The 24650-nt window shown below is 46.5% G+C and overlaps 1 long non-coding RNA gene across 2 annotated transcripts in view; it reads left to right on the top strand.

Annotated features, from left to right (window-relative positions):
• The window catches only part of LOC112549794, a 101350-nt gene extending 79924 nt beyond the window's left edge, over nt 1-21426 (top strand). The window contains exon 3 of one of the 2 annotated variants that reach the window (XR_003093312.1): nt 21353-21426. This is a non-coding gene — a long non-coding RNA (uncharacterized LOC112549794). The remainder of the gene's footprint in view (nt 1-21352) is intronic. The other variant, XR_003093313.1, reaches the window with a different exon arrangement.
• The last annotated feature ends 3224 nt before the right edge of the window (nt 21427-24650 follow it).

Raw genomic sequence — 24650 nt, 5'->3', positions numbered from 1 at the left:
CTCGGAGCTGGTAAGTAGGGGGTGGCCCCCAGACTCACCAGCTCCTGCAGCGGCCTCAGGGCTTTGGGAAGCTCAAAAAGACCCTCCCCCCGCACATGGCGTGGGGCAGTGGGGGGCAGCGGGAATCACCCCCCACCAGGCAGGAACCACTGAGCCTTGGTCTTTAGTTTTCTTTAAAGCGCCAGGAGCTAGGGTGGGTGGGGCAGTGGGGCTGGAGGAGTGAGCAGGGGTTTGGGACCAGCTCCTGCAGCGGCCTCAGGGCTTTGGGAAGCTCAAAAAGACCCTCCCCCCGCACATGGCGTGGGGCAGTGGGGGGCAGCGGGAATCACCCCCCACCAGGCAGGAACCACTGAGCCTTGGTCTTTAGTTTTCTTTAAAGCGCCAGGAGCTAGGGTGGGTGGGGCAGTGGGGCTGGAGGAGTGAGCAGGGGTTTGGGGGCTTGTACAGAGCCCCCTATGTAATGTGGGACAGTGGGGAATAGCAGGAATCGCCCCTCCATCAGGCAACACCTGGGGAGTCAGGGCATTTTTTTTCAACGTGCCTGGAGCTGGGGTGGGTTGGGCAGCCATTGCTGGGGCTGGGAGAGTGGGCGGGGGATGGGACTGTGTGAATCAGATATTTGGCAGGAGCCCAATCTCTGAATCAGATTCTGCCAACTCGATGCTGGACAGTAATTCAAATCACTGAATTGAATCACTGTCCCCTGAATTGACCGAATCTGAATCCGAAATGAATACTAGCCACTTTGCACAGGCCTAGTGATTATTCCTCTTTATTCAGCACTGGTGAGGCCACATCTGGAATACTGTGTTCAGTTTTGGGCTTCCACTATAGAAAGGATGTGAAAAAGTTGAAGAGAACCCAGCAGAGGGCAATGCAAATAGTTAGGTGGCTGAGGCACATGACTTCTGAGGAGAGGTTGAGGGAACTGGGCTTATTTAGTCTGCAGAAGAGAAGACTGAGGGGATATTTGATAGCAGCCTTTAACTACCTGAAGGGAGGTTCCAAAGAAGATGGAGCTAGACTATTCTCAGTGGTGGCAGATGACAGAACAAGGAGCAGTGGTCTCAAGTTGCAGCAGTAGAGGTTTAGTTTGGATACTAGGGAAAACCTTCTCACTAGGATGGCGGTGAAGCACTGAAACAGGTTATCTAGGGAGGTGGTGGAATCTTCATCCTTGGAGGTTTTTAAGGCCTGGCTCAGCAGAGCGCTGGCTGGAATGATGTAGTTGGGGTTGGCCCTGCTTGGAGCAGGGCGTTGGACTAGATGTGACCTCCTGGGGTCCCTTCCAACCCTAATTTTCTATGATTCTATGCTTGGCATGAGCCCAGGGCATCGAGGAGTCTAGAACTCCACCAGAAGGGTCACATGTATGCTTAGCCTGATGTAGCCCAGATACAGGTGGTCCAGCTGTAATCTGGCCAACTGACATCACACCAGTCAGGAGGGAAGTGCTGATTGGAAAGAAGCCTGATGAAGATGGCCTAAAAAGTGGGTTGGGAGAGAGAGAGAGGGGAATACACAGGCTCTGGAAGCAGAGCCACACGTCTCTCCTGTGACCAGAGCACTCAGAAGAGAGTGGACATTCTTCACACTGCTTGAGCCAGAGATTCCCTGGCCCCAGATGCTGTGAGAACTTGACCCTTGCCTGAGAGCCCATGACAGGCCAGATGTGTCCCAGCAGGCAGCTGGCCAGAGATTAAGCTCTGTGCAGATGTGACACAAGCTGGTCTGGGGTCACCCATACCCTGACAGGATTGTGAGTGGGGAGAGCCCACGTGAGAGGGGCAGCGTGCCAGGAAGCACAGGGAGTTCGACCAAGAGGGTCAGAAGTGGTATCTAGTGAACCATACTAAGACCCACACCCAAGGCAAAGGAGTAGTTCAGCACACTGAGGCATTGTGGCCCTGCCTGGCCAACAAACACGAGCTATTTATGTTATATTACCTGTTTTGTTGCGTTTCCAAAGATAGAGGCACAAAGACAGCACATGTAGTTCTGGTCCTTGTTGCATACCTAAAGGAGAAGAATGGATCATATTACCCCTGACTTATCACCAGGGTCCAGCAATAACACCCAAGTGGAAAGGGGTGGGGTGTAGGGGAGGAGGAGCCCCACAGAAGCTACATCAATGCAATTGCACCAGGGCTACCAGGGGACCACTGATATCACCTCTGTACAAATATTGGTTCTGTTGGAAGAACAACAAAGTTGTGGCAGGAAAGAAAAGTCAGGTGCATTGTGACTGGGTGAGCGGGACATACCCACGGCCTGTTGGCAGCTGTGTTGGGCATGGACCTTTTACAGTGAGGAAACATGGTTATTTGGACTGAATGTGGTTCCTTTGTGTCTCATTATTTACATTAAGTGAATAGACCTGACATTTGCATGGAAATGAAGTTTGCTTCAGAAGTGGTTGCTGAAAATGTGAGATGTTACCATAAGCCCCAGGATGTTGTGTGATGGTGGTTCTTGCCTTCAGAATCTTTAAATTGGACCATGTGACACAGGACAGGAAGTAAAGTTTTCAGTTACCACCACCCAAGTGATACCTGCATGAATATTGGTGCCTAAAATATTAGCATAGCCATGCTGAAACCTCTTAGGTGAGTACCCAAGTCATCTGATCAAGAAGCAGCACCTATAGCACTGGAGCCAAGGAAACACGCATCACAAAGAGCAAAGGAGGAGCAATGACTTCTAGTAGTCATAGCAATAATGAGTTTATGAACAACACAGATGCTGAAATATGTTTGCATGACCAGTTCGTCAAATAACCAACAGTGTTTTTTGTAAAACAAAGAAACAAAACAGCCTGTTTATGGCAAATTCACAGATCGTATAAGGAGTTAACTTTATCAGGCTGTACACTGCAAGTGAAGGGCCCACCTCTGGACATAATTGAAGAGATTCAGCGGAAGATTAGGAACTGAAAAGAGAAATTGCTGCACTGGCTGCAAGAAAAGGTTAACAGACACCCACTACAGCCCTCTTAATTGGCCTGTAGCCCAGTGAAAGCTGAAACGTGCCAGGTAGGTGACCGTCCTGATGAGTGAATGCTCAGTGGGTCAGGAGATGTTCACACCAATTCTGTGAACTCCTTAAATAATAAACAATGTATACAGTACAATAAACAACCATACCAAGTTAAAAGGTACTTATTTTGCAGACTCAAGAAAAGAAGCTAACCTGAAATGGGAAAGAAGTGTGCACTGCAGGGAAGTGTATACTCGGGCATCAATTTAGAACTGCTGTCTACTGTGCTTTTTGTACAACTCAGGTGCACAATTTCAAGTTACTGAAATGCACCACGGTGAATCTGTTCTCCTTGATCATTCCCATTAACTAAATTAGTTGTTAATTGGGGTAGCATTTAGAGGGTACCTAAGGCATTTCTTTCTGGTTGAAAGGGAGACCTCTGAGATTCATACCAGCCGATAAAGCCTCCTTTTCATATTCAGGTAGATTTGTGTAAACTGCCATTTTTCTATAGCATGGCTGCTCTCTCTGCACAAGTATGTCTACAGTGCCCATCATACTGTGGCATCATGATGACATTGGCACCTCAATGATGTGTTGTGAAGGCAATGCATGAGAATGTTGTGATGCAGTTTGACACAGTCGTCCCCCTGGGACACAGTGCCAGAACATCAAGAAGCCTGAAATAATCTCAGGAATCTGTGTTCTTTGGGACAGTCCTATGAATTGTGGGATAGGAGTCAGCCTTTATAACTCCCAGCTCTGTGATTCACATTCAACACAGTGCATCACATGGCAGTGTGCTCCATCTGTGCAGGCAGGGTTGGCCAGGAGACAACCCACCAAAATCCACTGTGGATAAAGGTATTGATTTCTGCAATGAGAAAAATCTTTCTCCCGGTTTTTACACCACACTTTCTGATATGATGTCTGAATTCAAAGATCCACTTTAAGGGAAATAATATATTACTGTTGCACTTGTGGCCAAGAAGTTAGAGATTTACCAAGGCCTGCAGGGTTTTTTCTGTTAGGAAGACAAACTAATGATATGAGTGAAGAATTTTCTTGGTGTAGTCTTGTTAGCTTACAAAAAAATGTTCAGAAAATCCCATTTTCCTCAACACTGAAGGAGCAAACAATAAATTCCCAAATCTGCCACGCCAGCAAGTTCAGTACCCAAGAAGCTCTGTCTTTTATTTCTTACTTGGACCATGCTCAAAATTTCCTCTCTGTCTTCCTGCCTCTGACACACACATCCAAATTCCTTAGCATTTGCCTTTGAAGCCAGGTCTGGGGAGCAGTGCCTTTAAGAGATTCTGGCATGAGATTTTGGCTCTGAGTGATTTCTGAACAACACATATGGGAAACCCTTGTTAACTTTCACCTAACCTCCCAGGCAGCCTATTGTCTTAGACAGTCACTTCAATTGTCTGCAGCTGCTATTACTCTTTAATTAAAGGGCTAATTTAATCAAAGGGCTTTCAGGCTCAACAGAGAGAGCACTCCTGGCATACCCATTGGTTTTAAAGAGTCTGTGATTGTCTTCAGATCCAAGACCCCATTATTGGTATTGATTTGTACCTTCTGATACAAATCCAATGATTGCCTAATGTTATGTTGTGCTCAGGTAACAAACAGACCCAAGTCTCTTATTCAAACCACTGTGAATAAAAATGTGTAGAACATTGAATTAGAAGACTAAAACTGAAATTTGAAAGCAATGAGTTTGGTAGTGAGAGAACGCTGAATTACAGTCAAGTCTCAGGTCGACAAAAGCATGTACCAGGCCCCTGGTACATGTTCACCTGATGGCGCAATGGAATCTATTCCCCAAGCCCAACAATTGTGCCTCCTGTCATGCCTCATGTGCATGGCAGGAGACATAGTTTTAGGATTAGGGATCAAATCCAAATCTCACCATTACTATTTGCCAGCACAGGAGGAACCCAAGTTCATGATCCCAGGCTCCTGTGACACCAGCAAGTAGAAAGCCAGGTGCCCAGTGAACTATGAGGTCCTAGACTGATAAATACCTGATTGTTGGTTTCAGCCCCTAGACTGCACCAGAGCCAGTTTAAGACTCAGGTATGAGTCCAGAGCTGGGACTGACAATTAGCTGATTGTCTTCCTCAGTCCTGGGACTGCACCAGAGCTGGATCAAGATTCAGGTGTGGTCCTGGAGCAAAGACTGGCAATCAGCTGATTGTCAGTTCCAGCCTTGGGACCACACTAGGGCCAATCCCAGAGTCCCGCCATGCAGCTGGCATTAGGCAAACACCCTGCCACATGTTCATTTTAAGGCTTGGTGGAAACCAGCCACAAAATGGGTCCATATATTTTGTGGAGTAATGTTGTGGCTTATTTTCTGTTTTATTACACCATTAATTGCATACACATATGACTGGGGCACTATTTAAGATCCGATAACAGATTAATCATGTCTTCTGTGTAATGTCTTCCAGGAGCCTAGGTTGCACCTGGCCTTGGTAAAAGTGCCTGTCTCTTACGTTCCCAAGAAAATGGGAGGTTTAATGGAATCTATCAACTAGGTGTCTGATGCATTAGCTGAATACAGAAAATAACCAAAATATTTTACTTCTTAATGGAGAGAGAATATTAGTGTGTGGTTTGAAAGCCATCCCCTTACCCCCAATATATTTTTAAAATGAAAGAAACCTTTTTTCACGCTTAAAAAATAGGTTGTTTTTCTGAAATAGATTAAATATTTTACATGGTCATCACAGCTAGCCTGGAATAAACAGGCCTTTGTATATGATAATGGATAATAGAGCTATCTTCCTGTATACCAGGAACATTAGCTGGCATGGTCAGACAATAAAGCTTATAAATGTATGACCAAACCCTGGTCCCACTGAATTTACTAGGACTTCAATCAGGCCTATAGCAGAACTTCTTCTAGGACCCAGTTCTGCAGTCTTTCCTCAGGTAAAACATTCAGGTAGTCCCATGATTACTACTGAAACATCCCCAACACTGCAAACTAGGGAAGCTGGCCATGATCCGCCCGTGTGTGAAGGTGCAAGTGAGCTCATGTCTTTTAGGCTAGGGGCAGAAGTTACACATAAACTGGTTTAAATGACAGAAACTGGTTTAAACCTGTAACAGAGCAGAAGTTCAGTGCACATAAACCAGTTTCAAAATGGCTGAAACTGGTTTAGAGAAACCTGGTTGTATGTAGTATCAGACTGAATTGATTGAGATCAAACCGGTTTATGGAACTTCTGTCCCAGACCCCTTCCTGGTTCAAGTTAAATCATAGTCCCCCAGTATCCCAGCATGCCTCCCAGCCCTGGGCTGTGTGTGCTCCAGAGAGCAGGGCTGGCCCTGCCTCTCCGCTCCCTAGCCTGAGCAAGGGTGGGGGCATGGCCAGACACTAGCAGACATGACCCCCTGAGGCAAAGCAGACAGGAAGGGGGTTTATCCCTGCCTCTGTCCCCTCTCCCTCCCCCTCCCCCAGGAACCCCAGCTGGGGTCTGCCTGACCGGGACACAGCAGCCCCATCAGGCATTTCCATCCCCACCCCCTATCCCACTGGCATGATTAATTCCCCGCTCCCTCCCCTGTCCCACTGGCACGAACCCCAGCTGGGGTCTGCCCAGCTTTTTCACTTGGGGCAGGCAAGGAGCAAAGGCCAGATTGCAGGGGGGGACAGAGGGGAGTGAAACGGCCCCAAGTCCAGGTGGGGACATGCACAGAGGGATCACCGGTGGTTCCATCCTGGACACGAGCCCTGCTGAGCAGAGGGACACAGGCTGGGGGGCGGGAGGTGGGGAAGGGGCTCAAGTGTGTCTGTGCTTGTCCAGGACAGAGCTGAGTCAAACCGAGCATGCAGCTAGGTGAGCAGCTCCTGCCTGGTGGCCCTTTCTCCCTGCTGAAGAGCAGCGCCTGGGCTGGCCCTGGCCCCTGCAGTGGTGCACATGGTGTGGGCTCACCTCCTCAGCCCTGAGTGCTATTACCTGCATCCCTGGGACTGCCAGGCAGGAGCTGCTCACTAGGGCTGTGCGAAGCTTCGGCCTCAATTCAGGCTCGGCCTTTTTAAATGTCTGTTCTTTACCTTAGACAGGGGGTGGAAAGGCTCTGTTTTGTTTTGTTTTTAAGCCATGGCTATGGCTTTGTTGGGCTGGACAGGGGCATGCTGCAGTAATTTTCTCAAGAATGGATACTGGTTGACTCTGCCAGAATTCATCCTACAGCTCCAGGGAATCTTAAGCCAGAGCAGTAGCGCCGACAGCTTTTAAATAGCTGCGACTTGAGTTCTTATCTGAGGAATAGACCCAACCTCACCTGGTTGTTCTCCCCATTTAACTTGGTTGACAGCATCCTCGGAGCTGTAGCAGTGTCTTGTTCTCATTGCTGGGATTCTGATCAGCCCTTGTGCAGGTGGACATGGGACAAAAGGCTCCTTGCTTCCTTCCGTGCCCCAGTCCCCGGTGGCCAAATGTTTTCATTCTTTGAATCTTATATACTTAACCATATGGGCAAGGACGTGTTCAAGGGGATGCATGCATGAACAACCCAAATTCTATGCTGATTTATGTGTTTACAACCTTTCAGCTTCCTTTTTCAGTGGGTACAAGGAAGAGCTCCCAGTGGGGGTCTGGAAGGAGGCAGGGGTCACATATCCACAGTCAATTCTTGGCCTTCTGGTAATGTATGACAGTGATGCTCTGTATCCTCCTGGGTTACGGAGAATATGAGGCCTATTGTGGGGTGGGGTCCAATGTGTGACCAGACACTGACCCTCCCTTCCACTGGAAGCATTGGTGACACATAGGGGGTGCACGCGGGTGCACGTGCACCCTCTGAGATCGGCTGTGCACCCCCTGGAAGCACCAGCCATAAAATCAGAAGTGGCCTTCTGGTTTTGCTGCTGGCTCGGCAATTGGCCGCTGGGGAACTGCCCCCTCCCAGCTGGCGATTGGCCACTGGGGGGACCCCTCCCCACCCCATTGGTGATCTGGTGCCCCCCCAGACTCGGGAGGCACCAGTCACCCATGACTGGAAGTGTTTTATGTTGTCCCCTATTGGGCTTCTTGTAGAGGTTATTAGTTAAGGGAGAATCTGGGACCCAGTGTGGCTGCTCTTTTCACATCCTAATTTTCGTCTCATTTACGGCATCATAACCTCACTGACATCAGTTGAGTGACTTCTGATTTACCCCAGTGTAACCAAGATCAGAATCAGGACTATCATTTTTAACTTGCAAATGGAGCAGGTTTTTCCTGGACACGGTGTGCCAGTTAGTATTATGAGAAGAATATCAAAGGGCAAGTCTTAATTATAGCTGTTTCCCTATATTTCCACTACTGTAGGAGCAAGGAACAGTGTGGGCAGTTCAGGTTTGAGTTGCTGTACCCCTTCGGGGGACATTTAAAAGATGTTTTTGGTGCTGCTGCATCAATTAACAGACAGAGTGGGATCATCTCCTAAGAAGGTGAAGCAGGTATTGTCTAAATAAGCAATCTGGAGACCTTCGTTATGGGGGTGGGTTTGTTTCTTTTTTTTTAGAAAGAAAACATTGGGAGCTAGGAATAAAAGAAAGCGTCCTGTTTCTCGTGGCGTTGCACAGACAGCATACAAGTTCAACATCACCCTGCTGGATAACCCTCCTTGTGACCGTAAAGCTGCTTCCATTCTGTGTGGGCAACGTTTGCTGAAGCTGTACAAAATCTAAAAGCTTGGCTGTGTGTGGGATTGTGTGAATGTGTCTTTCACAGGTTGTTCCATGTGGGTTTACACTAAAAATGAGCCCAAATCATGGATCCAGTTAACTCAGGATTTGGGGAAGACAATGGGATGATAATACTCAGCTCTTATACAGTGCTTTTCATTAGGAGATCTCAAAGAATTTTATGAAGGATGGTTGGTATCATTATCCTCAGTTTACAGACAAAAGAAATGGAGAGGTGAGGCCAATAAAAGCCTTAGGTCTAACTTTTAGGAGCCTGATCCCCTGAGGGGCAATCCAACACCCCAAGTGAGGCCCTTACGTTCTGTATATGGTACATGGGGAAAGTTTAATTGTCATGCAATCGTGGGGCCTCTATGCAACTGCCCAGTCTGTTTGTCAGGAGAAGCAAACCGTGCATCATCTCCAATGCACCCCACAAGATCTGGCAACACCAACACCAGAAGCAGTGGCCTGTGCAGAATATTGGGAGCAAACCACATAGAAAGTTTGGATTGGAGACATGACGAAGAAGAGGAGGAGAATTAGGTGCCTTAGAAGGCTGATCTGAAAAAGCCAGACCCTGAGCAGGAAGCCAGCTAGTGCTGGGCAGTAGGAAATGCTGAAAGGGCTGTGTCTGAATACTTGCCCCTCTCTTGGCCGTAGGCATGTGAGTTGGGCAAGAACTCTCCATCCACTCCAGAATCCTCTCCTGAGGGTGGGTGCCTGCAGCTGTTCTTCCAAAGGACAGAGCAGGGCTCACAGTTTCCCTTTAAAAACTCAACTGGCAGAGGATAGGGGACCACCCGCTTTATTATAGACTGGCCTAGGGCTTGGAGCATTTACCCAGGAAATGGGAAACCTGGGATTTCGATCCTCTGGGGCTTGAGGAGATTCATACCCACATCTTCCACCTCCCACGTATATGCCCTAACAAGCTCATACACCACAGAGCTGAACATGTTGTCTCTGTGCTACTGAGGCCTGACCCTGCAGCCTTCTGGATAGGGCATTTCCCGGTGATGGGGACTTTTAGTTCTGGTCCTTCTCCCAGGTTTATTTCTAGGACCTGGAACTTCCCCATCCCAACTGAGCATCCTAACTATGAGGGTTTGCAGGATAATACTCCCTCTGGTGCTCTCTTTCTGGCCTCATGAATTTTGCATTCCTTCCTACAGAGGCTCAGCTTCAACAGAAGAAGCGAGAGGTACCTGATACGCACCGCATCCAAGAGTGTGGCGGTTGGGGCACTCTCAGAGGTCGGGGACATAGGTTGGACCCCCTGTCAGGCTGAACCAGGCCTAGAGCCCAGGTCTCCCACTTCCTGGGCTAGTGTTTTAACCACCAGACTCTAAAATAGTAGGTGGCACCATCACCCTGCGGGTTAATAAAAAGCAGCTCCAACTTCCCTCTGTGAAGGGGCAGTCTTGTCAGTGCATGTCTGGGCTCGGCTGTCAGACTGCGACCCTCTGCTTATGGGGAAAAGCTTGCAGGACTGAATCTTATACTCTGCACCTTCCCACTAATGGCATCAGGCTGTCATGGATTATAAGTGGGGATGAAGCATGGCCCCTGATGCATTAACTTTAGGTTTTCGTACCTGGGAGTACTATTAAAGTTACCAGTCTGAACACCATTGTGCCTCCTTTTCACAGAACTTGGGTTTGTGCTTTCAGTTTAGTTTGCCCAGCTACATTCAAGGGAAGAAGGCCTCAAGGGAGTAATGTTGTAGAAAAGCTAGGAAGGCCTCAAGGGAGTACTGTTGTAGAAAAGAGCCAGAGAGCAGGGACGTGGGGTATTAGAGCTGTTTCTATCCCTGGTGTTGAGTGTATTGAGAACAAGGGAAAATTGAGAGTCGGCCCTAGGACTCCATCCAGTCTTTAGGGCAGAGAAATCCATGTGATCTTGGTTGGGGTTGAAAAAGCAGCTATTGCTAGGCGAGGGAAGAAGAATGTAGCTGGTGAATGGGAAGAATGGTAGGAGGGGCGATGAAGAAAGAAGAGAAGCTGCATTCAGTCTCCCTATCTGGGAACTGGATGCAGAGAGACATTTGTAGTTTCCAATCAGCAGTTCATTTATCTTAACTTAATACCATTTTTACTCCATTGCTAGAAGAGTGATCCCAATTAAGGCAACACAGCAGGGCTTCCGGTATAAACCTCCTAGCACTGCAAGTTATGTTATTTGCTACAACCAGCGAGAGTTATGATCACCAGTGAAAAATAAACTTCCTCTCTGGCTACATGCCAGAATCATCCTAGCAAAGCAGTGGAGGAGAAGGGCTGGGAGGAGGAAGGCATTGAAATGTAAAGCAGTTAACATTTCTACAATATATGTCAGCATCCACTGAGCACTGTGGGCAATTAAGTAATGTTACATTGTACACTTCACCTTGGAAGAAAAGCTGGTTTTCATGGAATAAAGCACCAGAGCACCACAGACTCTACTGCCGGATTTCACATCTAAAGCAGTGTTTTCCCTTCTATGTACACTGCTTAGCACAGAATTAAAAAAATAGAAAAAGCATGATTTTAGACATAACAGATAAGTAAAAGGCTTGGGCCCTCTGCCAAGTTTCTCACCATTTAGTTTCACTGTGATGGGATAAGGAGCAGATTTTTGGCTGCTTCCCACAGCCACTTGTCTTTATTTCCATAGAGTTGTTCTCTATAAAATCACCCAGAATCTTTCATTAAATCTTTTCTTCTCTCTCAGACTTAGGGGATCTTCATTTATTCCCTTTCTCACCGGAGCCTGCTTCTGTGTGAGCCCGAGCCTCACGCTGCACGTGAGCAGTTTGCTTGTGATAACATTACAGCTGCTCCACAAAGCGATCAGGGATACGTGCTGAGCCTGCAGGCCTCGGTCATGTCGCGCTCCTCCTTTATGAAGGGGGTGGCAAAGCACAGTGACCCTGAGCGCCACGTTGGCAGCTTTCCACATTCCCCCTGTGGATAGCACTGGAGTTGCATGATTTCAGTCAAAAATAAATATGCACAACCATTGTACTGGGCTGAACTTCTCTATGTCTGGAGAGAAGGATGAGAATTGCTTGTGGCCTGAGTTCAGCCTTGGAAAAAAGGTCTGGCTTTAAACACGTGCAAACAAAAACCCATTTAGAAATGGGTACCCCAGCCCCACCACCTGGGCAGATTCCAGGGGGCTTCATGAGAATCCTTCCTCTAATCTCTGTTGGTATTTTATTGGAAAACCAGGAGCTCCAAGAACCAGTTCATCAATACGCCGGTTTCTGTTTTCCAGGATTCTGTTTTCCACTGGAACCAGATGAAAATGTTGAAGAATAGTCTCTGGGGACTCAGTGTTGGGGGAAATGCACCAGGGCCTCATGGGCTGACCTGTGATACTTAACTCCAAATAAAGTAGCAGTAAGTAAATGCAGTGCACACAGGAAAGCACTGGATGAGGGGAAAAGATAGGGGAGAGAGGGTGAAAACAATATTGCATGTGCTGTTACATTATTTGACTTTGATTGTGAAAAAAGGCTCATTTCACTCTGCCCACTTGGGAATATAAGTAGGGCTGAAAGGGACTTCATGAAGTCAATCTAGTTCAGTTCTCTGATCAAAGCAGGATCATCCCAGCCTACACCATCCCGGCCAAGTGTCTGTTCGACCAACTCTTGAAAAGGATGGAGATTCTACAGCTTCTCTAGGTGGCCTGTGCCATTGCTCAACCAGCTTTATAGTCAGAAAGTTCTTCCTAATCTCTAACTTAAATTTCTTCTGCTGCAGTTTGAGGCTGTTGCTCATAGTCTTGTCCCCTACAGCCACAGAGAAAATCGCATCTCCATCCTCGCTGTAATCAACCTTCAGGTATTTGAAGACTGCTATCTAATTCCCCCTCAGTCCTATGTTCTCCAGACTAAATAACCCTGATTCTTTTAGCCTGGGGTGGGCAAAATGCGGCCCGGGGGGGGCGGATGCAGCCTGCCAGGCCATTCAAATATTTATCTGCCCCTGGCTGCCCTTGATGGCTTGCCAAAACTCAGTAAGTGGCCCTTCGCCTAAAATAATTGCCCACCTCTGTTTTAGCCTTTCCTTAGAAGTCAGCCTTCTCAGGTCTCTAATCAGTTTTGTCACACTTTGTTGGACAGTTTCCAATCTGTCCACATTTTTCCTGAAGCATGGAGCTCAAAACTGGACATCATACTCCAGGATGGACCTCAGAAGTGCTGAACAGAGTGAAATGGGTGTAGGATGTAGCCGTGTTGGTCTAAGGCCAAAGGCAGACAAGGTTTTTTGGTTAAATCCAATATCTTTTATTAGACCAAGTCAAATAATTGGAAAAAATCTTCTTAGCAAGCTTTCCAGTACCAATACCCTTCGTAAGGCTGAGGAAGCATCTGCAGATGGTCTGTGCTTCCATCTAATCTGTATTTCCTTAACTTGTTAATGAGAAAGTTGTGGGAAAGTGTGTCAAAAGCCTTGCTAAAGTCAAGGTATATCCCATCCGCAGAGCCTGTTACCTTACCATAGAAGGAAATCAGGCTAATCAGGTATGACTTGATCTTGGTGGATCTATGCTGGCTGTTCCTGATTACCTTGTTCTCTTCTATGTGCTTTGAAATAGATACTTTGAGGATCTGCTTCGTGATCTTTCCAGGTATCAAGATCAGACTGACTGGTCTAATTTCCCAATCCTTGTTTTTCCCTTTCTTAAAGATGGGCACAAGAGTTGCTCTTTTCCAGTCATCTGAGACCTCCCCCCACCCTCCATAAGTTCTCAAAGAGGGCTGTGAAATTACCTCAACCATTTCCTTAAGTACCCTAGGTTGTAGTCCATCCAGCCATGCTAACTTGAAAGCATTTAGGTTCTCTAAGTAACCCCTAACCTGATCTTCCTCTACTCTAGACTGTTTGTCCCCTTCCCTATCTTTGTTGCCAACTTCACTTGTCATCTGGAAGCTGCTCCTATCTGTGAAAATTGAAGTTAAAAAAGACACTACATACTTCAGCCGTTTGTGCATCATCCATAACACAGCTGCCTTCTGCATTCTGTAAGGGACCTATGCTTTCCTTGGCCTTCCTCTTACTTTTGTCATACTTGTAGAATCTCTTTTTATTGCTTTTTGTCTCTTGCCAGCCCAGCTGCATCTCAAATTGTGCCTTGGCCTTCCTCATTTTCTCCCTGCATTTATGTACAATACTCTTACACTCCTCCCTAGTCCTGTGTCCAAGTTTTCAATTTTTATAGGATTCCTTTTTGAGTTTCAACTAACTGAAGAGATAGCTGTCTAGCTAGTTTGGTCTCCTGTTGCACTTCCCATTCTTCTGTTGCATTGGAATAGCTTGCTCCTATGCCCTTAGTATGGCCTTTTTGAAATAGAGCCAGATCTCCTGGACTCCTTTTCCCCTCAGATTTGCCTCTCAGGGTATCTTGCCAACCAGTCCCCTGTGTTTGTTTAATTCTGTGTTTTTAAAGTCCAGTGTCTTTATTCCGCTGCTATCGTTCCTTGCTTGCTTGCTTCAGTCAAAATGTATCATGAACCTCACAGTTTCTACTGTTACCTTTGGATTTTAATACAATGGTGGGTAAGGAGAGACTGTCAAGAAGGAAGTTCCCATTTCTTGTTAGGCTGATGCTTTTACACAGTGCTTTAGGACATAAGAATTGTCATTCTGGGAATGGAAAACAACATTTCTTTTACATATTTGGGGGAAGTGGTACTTTTGGCACAGTGCTACTCTTTTCCTCTAATCCTGTCTGAACAGTGTTTTGGATTGCCTGTGGGCTCAAAACTGGGCATGTGGATCCTACTTTCTGCCTCCCAGATGTTGATTGGGGTTGGAGCTGGTGTTTTGCACATGCAACAGCTAAAATGAGGTGCAACCATGCCCCCACAACTACTCTGTATCTACCCCTACCTATTTGCACAAATGCTAAGTTAACTTGTGTGGAACTGGGTTAGAGAGCATAGGTTTGCCTAGTTTGTTGTGGTGGGAGCAACTACAATGTACCCTAGCTATCTTATTGTATCCACACTGGTGCTTCAGTCCCGGGGGTTGTGACTGGGACTTCTGGGCAGAGTCAGCCTTAGGGGTGGGTGGTGTGGGCGACTGCCCAGGGTGCTTTGGTCAGGGGGTACCCGCTGCATGGTGCAGCTCTGCAGGCAGAGGTAGGGCCAAGGTGATGAGGTGCAACTCTGGTATTACTATTCAGGGAGCTAAAGGAGATGATTGTTAACACCCATGAAGTAAAGAACAATGTGCCATTAATGGGCCATTAACCCCTTTAGATTCCTGAATAACAATACATACCAGAGCTGCACTACTGGAGGGAGGGGAGCCAAAGCCATGCCACTCAGTTTAATTTTCACTGGCTGTGACCCTTGCAAGCATGTGCCAGGGTGTGCCAGGACACTCATTTTAATTTTCACCGGGCATGAAACTTGGAAGGAAACAAAATGTTGCAAGTACCTAAGAGGAGGATGTCAGGGGCGCAGAACAGGAAATAAAAAGCTCAGTTAATGACTGCAATGAAAAAAAAGATGCAGAAGTGATGAAAAAATACTTCAAATCTGTTAATGACAACCTGTGCAGTAGTAACAAGACAGTCACAGTGGAGACATCAGATTAAAATGCATAGATCAAGAGTGGGCAATTCTTTTGGCTGGACAGCCACTTAACAAGTTTTGGTGAGCTGTCAAGGGCTGCAAAGGTAGCCCCACCCCTTGACAGTTGCTGTACCCCCTGGTTGCTGTACTGGGACCAGAAGTCCTGCCCTTTACCCTGACCTTTGCCATCAGAAGTCCATCCCCTCTCTTCCCCTCCCCCCAAGATACCCCTTTTGGGAGGGGGGGTTGCCAACTTTAAAACAGAAAAAAAGTCATACACTAAAAGTCAAACACCTACTAAAACATATTTTAATTTTATTACAAAAAATATTTTTGCCATGATTTGCATTGCATAGTCTTTATAGAGGTGATTGCATAATAACTCAAAAATAAAGTCTTACTTTTGTATATTGTGTGTGGGGGGTGTGAGGTGTGGTTGGGGGTGTGTATATAGCCTCCACAGGGGCTACCATCCCTGCAGCTTTCACTCTGACGCGCCTTAATACACACAGTGTCACCCATGTCATGAGGAGAGTCTACGGGACCTGAACCTGTTCAGCTTCCACAAGAGAAGGCTGAGAAGGGATCTGATGGCGGTCTAATAAACTTGCCAAGGGGGACCAGCAGGCAATGGGAGAGTCCCTGTTCCCCTGAGCACTACCGGGAGTTACAAGGAATAACGGCCCTAAGTTGACTGAGAGTAGATTCAGGCTAGACATCAGGAGGCACTACTTCACAATCAGGGCGGCTAGGAGCTGGAACCAACTTCCAAGGGAAGTGGTGCTTGCTCCTACCCTGGGGATCTTCAAAAGGAGGCTAAACAATCACATAGCTGGGGTCGCTTGACCCCAGCATTGTTTCCTGCCCATGGCAGGGGGTCAGACTTGATGATCTGCTTAGGTCCCTTCCGACCCTACCAACTGTGAAACTATGAGTTTTGCTTGTCTGCAGCTTGAGGTGCAATTTCCCCCAAACCTCTGCACCTATCTCCTTGAAACTTGGCAAGTTTTGTGGCCTCTGCAGGGACTACTATCCCTGCAGTTTTGACCCCATTGTGGTTTAACACACACATGTGACATGAGTTTTGCTTTCAAGATTTTGGGTTGCAGTTTCCCCCAAACCTCTGCATCCATCATCTTGAAATTTGGTACAGATCATACTCTCTGCAGGGGCTACCATCTCTGCATGTTTCATCCAAATGAGCCAAAGGACATCAAAGTTATAGATATTTCATTGATTCCCCATTATACTCTATGGCCGAATCGCCGAATCGGCTCTGAATCTTTTCTGAAGCGATTCAGAAGCTCCAGATCTATTCAGAAAGCCTGAAGCTTCCAGTGATTCAATTCGGATTTATAGATTTGGCATCTGAATCATCTCTGAATCCGAATCATGATCCGAAGCTTTGCAAAGCCCTACTGCCCAGCCTACCTCTACTGTGGGGGCTCTGCACGGCATACCTGCAGTGCCCACACTCACACTGGGGGAGACCCCACACTGGACTCTGCAGGGAAGTGGGGTGGGGCTCCCTCCCCAGCAGAGTCTGGGAACTTGTGTGATGGGGGCAGGGAAGGCAGCTGGCTCCTGCTGCTTCTGCTGCTGGCAGTGGGGGCTGCATGCCATGTGGGGTGGTGTGTGGGGGTTCCCCACACCCTTCACCCTCACTCACACCCGCACCCTGCCCAGCTGAGCTCCACACTCCTGCCGCCCCCCTGGATGTGGGCTCCGAGCTGCTCTCCATGCTTCCACCCAACTGTTCCATTGCCCCCACCCCAGGACCCACCCCTGCCACTTCCCTACCTGTGACCCAGAGCAAGCAGGACACAGGGGAAGCCAAGCAGGTTCCCATGGTGGTGGCTGCAGCAGTGGCAGCAGCAGCCCCACTTGGAAGCTGTGTGCTGGTGGGGCCAGGCCCTTCCACCCACCGGGGTGGGAATGAGGTGCAATTCTGTATGTTGTGGGGTGTGCATATGTGTAAGCACTTTGCTCCCACCCTTGTGAGTCGAATGGCTGTGCAGGGCACAATTCATTGGTGAGCACTGTCGGCTGGATGAAAGTGCCTGGTGGGATGGATGCAGCCCATGGGCCATATTTTGCCTGCCCCTGGCCTACATGATCCACAGTTCAACTTGCAAGAATCATTTAAATAGAAACAGTGAGACCCAAATGAAACAGAAATTCTTCATCTAGACCAGAATAATGACAATGCCATTAGTGATAGATGATGCAATGACTCCCATTATAGGGGTTGGCGATGCCCTTTCTGATCCTGCTTTGTGGCCCAATATAATACCCCAAATTGGAGATCTGCCAGCGACCAATGGTCCACCAAATGTAAAGATCATGTATTTTCCTCTTGATGAGCAGAATCACCATTTTTCTATGATGTTTTTATACAGAAATCTTGAAAACAGTGAAGTTCTGAAGCAGCGCTACCTGCTTTACTCTGAGTCCACTGACAAGGTTTTCTGTCTGTGATACAAGCTCTTCAACTTGAATCCAAAATCATCCCTTTGGGGCCTTCTGTATAACATGACAAAGAAGCTTTGAAGAAGCACTGTAAGGACCTTCATTGCACATTGACATATGGAGAGCAGGGCTGTGTGAAGCTTCAGTCCCTGACTCGATTTGGCAGAGATTCGACCCAATTTGGTGGCCAAATCTCCAAATGTGAATCGAATCAGAGCACCCTTTAACCTCTCCAAATCAAATTTGACTTGATTTGGAGAGATTCGGAAAGATTCGGCAATTCGGACATAGACACAGCTTTAAATGTTTTTTCTTCATACCTCTAGGTAGCAGGCGGCTCATGAATGCTGTGATGTTGGGGTGCATGGAACATCCCAAAGAAGTGCAGGGGGCTCCCCAGTGTGTTGGGCAGCAGACCCAGAAGTGGACCAGAAGTACTTCTGGTCCACTTCTGGGTCTGGTAGGGAGCATGCAGGGCCACTCCCCCAACCCCCTGGCTAAGCAACTGGTGCCTTCTAGGTCCAGGCCCCACCCCCATGGCCAGTTGCTGAGCCAGGAGAGCATGGGGGGGGGGGGGGGGGGGGGGCCCCCCCCGGGCGGGAAGTGGACTGGAAGTACTTCCGGGTTTGCTGCTGAGCATGCAGGGCCCTGACCCCTGTGCTTCTGTGGGACGCTCCATCTGTCCCAGCATTTCAGTGTTCATGAGCTGCACCTGGTACCTCGAGGTATATAGGAAAAACATTTAAAGTTGTGTCTATGTCTGAATCACTGATTCTCCACATCAGCATTGAATCTTCAGATTCGCATTCAGCTGATCAAATTGGTGACAGTGATCTGAATCAACGAATCGACTCACTGTCCCTGATTCAGGCCAAATCCAAATTAAATAGTGCCCATTTCACACACCCCTAATGGAGGGAGCTCTGACATTAACGGTGTTGACCTCTGCAGAGCACTTGGCTATCTCACAGATCTACTTATAGTTTCATACTAGGTAGGATCAGGATGGACCTGATCAGATCATCTAGCTTGACCCCCTGCCACAGGCAGGAATGAATGCTGGGCTCACAAGACCCCAGACAGGTGATCATCTAACTTCCAGTGCTCCTCAAGAAGTTATACAATTTATTTACAACAATGAACTTCATGACAACTTCCCAAACACATGGATAGTACTCAGGATCTTGTTAACCATGCCCATAATGGTGGTGAGCTGCGAATACAACTTCTTGAAGTTGAAGCTCATAAAAACATGTTTGTGATTGACCATGGGAGAAGATACACTATCTTTGCTGGCTCGACATCCTGTCTGTCAAGAATATTGTGTCTCAAAATACAGACCTGTCCAAGTTTGCAGCAGCAAAGGCATGCAGAGTTGTCTTCTGAGTCTTGGAATCTTGGTGAACAGTTTTTTATTTGTTATTGTTACTTCTTAGTTTCATGTTTAATATAATGTTTAGTTTTTTTGTCACATGCTAGAGAAAGGAATTACACATAAACCAGTATAAGTGATCGGAAACCGGCTCAAATCTGTGACACGACAGAAATACAGTGCACATAAACCACTTTAAAAATGGCCAAAACCTGATAAACCTAGGTGGATGTAGTCTCAGACTTAACTGATTTAGGTTAAATCAGTTTATTAAACTTCTGTGCCAGATCCCCTCCAGATTCAAGTTAACATACAGTCCCAGGATGCTTTGAACTTCCCCTGCAACTCCCTCCCTAGCCTTGGCTCAAATTGTCTGCTCCAGCTGAGCATGAAAATGTGCTCTATTGCCCCCCAGCTTCTGGCCTGAGCCACTGCAGGTATGTGATTGCATTTCCTGAATCAGAAGTGAATGTCTGTTGACTTACTTATCAGTTTAATCAACACAGCTTAGACTACTAACCTGCAAAGATCAAATCAATTCAGCTTCAGGCTTATTGACTGTCTGTACTTAGCCTTGGCTATAATATTATTTTTTATGACATATAATTTATTATTAGAATAAAATTGAATTGAGTTGAATTGAATTGAATTGAATGTTGAGTAATTTCCTCTTTTGTATTTTTTAGTAAATTATAAACAACTTTTGAGCTGAAATGGGGAAGGAGGGGAGGAAGGCGCCAAAAGACAAATTCAGCCAGAGTGCCATTTTCCCTACCTCTAACTCTGCTTCTGGGGTCTTATGCAGTAAGCTTACCCATTTTATGGATCTTTCCTGCAGAGACCTTGTCTGTCATTTTAGCCACAGGAGGAAAATTGTGGGAAGATCTTGAAGGGTTATATCATCATTTGAGTGGCTTAGCTTGTGTTCTCATTGCAAAGTGGATGAGTTACCAACCCAAATGAAAGCTGCACACATATTTTAGTTGACTGCCCCAAATGAGCCTGAATTGAATGTACCACCAATGTGGAGTCAGATATTTTTGTGTGTGGGTAGAGCTCAGGTTAGCATTAACACCCATGTAAGAACCTGAATTAATTCTGCAATGAAGGCATTCCCAAGAAGGCCTGTACAATTACATGCAATGAACTGACACACTGGTCTCCCTTCTGGTACTATTTCTGCTTTTGTGCATCTAATGTAGGGTCCAATCCTCATTTAATTTAACTATCTTCTACAGTTTTCAACAGAACCTAAATTCCCCCGTTAGATGAAAACCTACTGAAGGCAGGCATTCTGGGATATTGGTGTATTCTTGAGGTATCTCAAAATGTGGATCCAGATTATAATTTTAATGTCCTCAGATATGGGTAGGGATGTCAGATCTGGAGGTGGCTTGGCCAGCCATAAAGACATTAATACAAGGGTATGATGTTCTGATGAAGGTCCTGAGCCATGTCTAAATTCATTTACCACCTCAGGAGTGCAGTCATCTGGGATTCTGATTTGGTTCAATTCTATCTAAATTTATGGAGCATGTGGAAGCCTCTCTTGTACTACCAGCAGACCATTCTGTACCCAGCTTCTGATACTATTCGCTCTCTTTGCTCTCCTGCCATGCCTTTGATAGAAAAGCAAATACAAAGAAAGAAAACAGATTTTGGGAGGTGATATTTCCTAATTATGATCTGGATAGCAGCTGTGGGTTTCTTTACAGGGCTCCTCCACCCCTACACCCTGTCCTCACCACACCTGGGATGTTCTGGGCATATGATCCTTCTGGACCTTTTCTTCCCCTAGATCCAAAAGATGCAGGGGTGGAAACAGTCCGGTTCTCTCCTTCTCCAACTTTTCAACTGTCACCTTTAGAGGCACTCTAGTTCCTTCCTTTCTCTCTTTCTTTCTCTTGGCTGTTCTCTCCACAGCCTAGACTTATTGCCGGCAGTGCTACCAACTGTCTTTACTTTCAGTCAGTCAGTCTCAGGTGATGGCCCTCCCTTGCTCTCTAAGCTATTTTCTCCACAGCCTAGGTGTCTCACTGGCAGGACTACCAGCTCCCTTTTATTTCAGCCCATCAGTCCTGGCTGCTGGCCCTTAACTTCTCAGGGTTCCCAGCATCTGTCAGTCTTCCTGACATTTGTATCCACCACCTTAAGCCCCAAGTTCCCCAAAGTCTCCCTTCCTACTTGGGACAAATCTTGGGCAAGGGGATAGTGATCCCCAAGTCCCTCTCACTGACAAACCATCTTCTACTTTCTTTCTTTCCCTCAGGAGAAGCAGCCTACAGTGCTGCCATTCCCCCTGTTGCAGCCCTTTGCTCATGTCAAGGACATTCACACCACTTCTTCACTCAAGGTAAGCATCCGTGTACTTTTAGTTTCTTCTGACTCTCCAGACAGTCACAGCTCCAGGGTGTATCCCTGCACCTCTCTGCAGTAGGCACAAACTGCTATTCATGCAATCTCCTCTCTGGGGCAATTGGTCCTACAGAACAGCTCTGTATTTCATTTCCGACTTCCCCCTCCCCAGAGCCAATGGGAGATGGTGCAGCTCCCACGTGTTTCCCTGCAGCTCCCACGTGTTTCCCTGGTGCAGACTGGGTGGAATCCAACTGGAAACACCTGGGCTTCTGGTTAAGTCAGGGGATGAACATTGGTAAGATTTTCCTCCCCATCTAGGATCAAGTGACAATGCTTCAACTGTAATGGGTGCACTGAGGTGGGTTCCCTGTTACAGAGCAATAAACACAAGTATGACACCACATAAATCATAATATACAGGCAGTAAATCATACAAATAAAATACTGCTCATAAAGTACAGTGACTTCTATGGTGCCCAAGCCAGCTCCCCACCATCCATGATAACACCGCTTGGATCTCCATAAGCAAATGGTGACTAGCAGCAGAAATCAAGATTCGGTGTTCATCCTAACACAGCATATGGTTTAGGCAGCGCCAATGTGACCTTTTCTTTAGGTCTGACCTATGAAGAACAGCACTAAATTATGTATAATGGTTTTGTGATGAAAAGCAATGCCAATTAGATGGAGCAAGATGAGGCTATAAACATGCTGCACATAAAAATCAGAGAACAAACTTAAATCCCAGTCCCCAAACCAAAAGATTAGTGCTTTAACCACATATGATCCTGAAAGCTTCCTTCTGGAAATGAAGGTTAGATTTCTTCTGGCATGTCTACTGTGTGGTAAGGAGGGTAATTTAAATGATCTTGGAAATACACAGGTTAGACTTCTCATCCTTTTTCTCTGGGAGGTTTTCTGCTTTTAATACCATGTTTTCCAATCACAATTCAGGCCGTTTACTTGTAAGGTTAAAAATGGATAATGACTTTTCAGTCAATTGCTTTTGACTGTCAATGTGAAGCCTGCGTTACCATTCCACAATATCATTAAACAATCAATAGCAATTAGTGTCTAGTCAAGCCTGGTGTTTTAATCATTTAAATCAAAATGCCCATAATTGTAAATGTATGTAAATATTTGAAGATGTTTATTGTGGGGATTAATTTCATCCGTCTAGCAAAGGTTTCCAGAAGAATTAGTGAATATAAAGATTCCAGCCCTGATTCCTGGTTATATTGTTCCCCTACTTGGGGATGAACTGAAAGGGCAAAGCTAGCTTTATGCCAACTTTCCATTTCCTGGGTGATATCTTGCCTGGAGTTGATCTCAAATGTCCACCGGGATTTTACACCCTGTATTCTGGAGCTGGACTGAGACCTGCACATCCATTGTGTAAATTAGAACAGTCACAAGGTTGCTCTGGCATGTTCTTTGCTTTACATGATCCCTTTGGATCCTGGAGAATAGACTAATCCCAGCATAGTGCACTTTGGCCAGGCCCCATGTGACTGAAGCCGGACTGGCACAGAATCTGAATGCTTGCTCTGTAGAGGTAAAGGACCTCCTCTGTGCCATGAGTAATCATAGGAAATTCTTTCTACCCATTTTAATGCTCCTTTAAGCTGCCAGAGCATGATAAAGGGCTTTTGTGTAACTGGAACTCAGGGCTTCAGCATCTGGACTATTCTGCATTCTGACTTACACTGGGATATCTTCGACATTCACTCTCAGAGGGGTGCAATAGCACTTTGGTAACACTTGGATCCTATAATCGGCAGGCATATTTTGCCAATGGGTGCTTTGTACCTTGCTTTCAACAGTGATCATTGTATAAATGAAATATTGCTTCACGGTGGCTAGCTATATGCTGCACTGTGTCCCTCTTACTAGCACTCAGTACCCCTGTAATACCATCTAAGTTCATCAAAAGATGATTTTCCCTATTAAATAGACCAAATATGTTACAGAGTTGCATAACCTGAATGGCTTCTGAAGAGTAGAAGACAGGGTAGACTTGCACCTAAGAGATGCAAAGCATGCACTTTCGTGAGCAGAGGGCTTGCTTCATCAGACACTGCAAAGGGACTGAAGGAAGCAGAGATGCTGAATGGAAATCAGTGATTAGTATACAAGGGATAGGAAAGCGGGAGGAAAAAAGAGCTGCTTGTACACTCCATGGGGGTTTAATTTGGTTTAGTTCTCCCTAAATTGAAATGGTGGGTTTTTAAAAACACCACTTCAATTTAGGAAGAATTAAACCAAACTAAACCCCAATGGCGTGTACACAAGGGTAGGGGCCTGATTCTTACCTGCCTTTTCGGCGGCGGGGGGGAGAGGGAGGAGGCAAGCTGCTGGCAGGCTGAGCAGTCTCTGAGGCAGGCAGGGTCCAGGGAGAAAAAAAAAAGATCAGGCTCTCTGCTTTCTTTTCTTTTCTTTTTTTCCTTCAGTGGAGCCTGCCTGTACAGACTGCCGCTGGGCCCCACAGCCCCTGTGCAGGGCCCACCAAGCCCCAAGCATGTCGACTTCCAGCACCCCGTGCACTGTTGCGCTTTGTTAGGTAGCAAAGTCAAACACCTCGGAATAAAGAGGAATACGCTGCCAAACGTGCAAACAGCAACACCGTTAAAGTGGTGCAAAAGGGCATTTAAGCCACTTTAAAGGCCAATTTTGTGGCGTGTACAAAGGCCCAAGAGGACCATGCAATTCCTTAGACTCATATGTACAGAAGCAAACAGCGCACTCTACCCGAAGCTTAGCAATGTCACCAAGTGGGAAACATGTTAGCGAATTGCACTTTGGGCTTGATTTACTGACGCCCCTGGAAAAAAGACGTCCAGTGGCTTCGACAGGTTTTGGATCAGGTCCTTTTGAGCAAGAGGAGTTTCAAGAATTAGTTGCAAATATGTGGAAAGCTTCTATGTCCCCTCTTGGAAGCCATGTGGGAAACAACAGGGGAAGGTGCATGGAGCTGCTTCTGTTAATAGCTTAAGAAAGGTTAAAAAGGGCATTAGGAGGGTATTAGAGCATTAAATGGGATATTAGCTTGACATAAAGAAGTTTGGAAGAGGGATAAAAAGGCCATAATGCTTATGTTTAAGGTTTAATGTGGGACACTAAAACACAACAGCATATCACTCAGTTAATAGATTGATCTGAAGGTTAAAATTTTGGAGCCCTGTAATGACTTTTGTCTGGTAGTCCCATCC

The sequence above is a fragment of the Alligator sinensis genome, unplaced genomic scaffold (assembly GCF_000455745.1).
Source record: "Alligator sinensis unplaced genomic scaffold, ASM45574v1 scaffold599_1, whole genome shotgun sequence".
NCBI lineage: Eukaryota > Metazoa > Chordata > Crocodylia > Alligatoridae > Alligator > Alligator sinensis.
The sequence above is the reverse complement of the archived record's forward strand: the minus strand, read 5'-3'. Positions and strand labels throughout refer to the sequence as shown.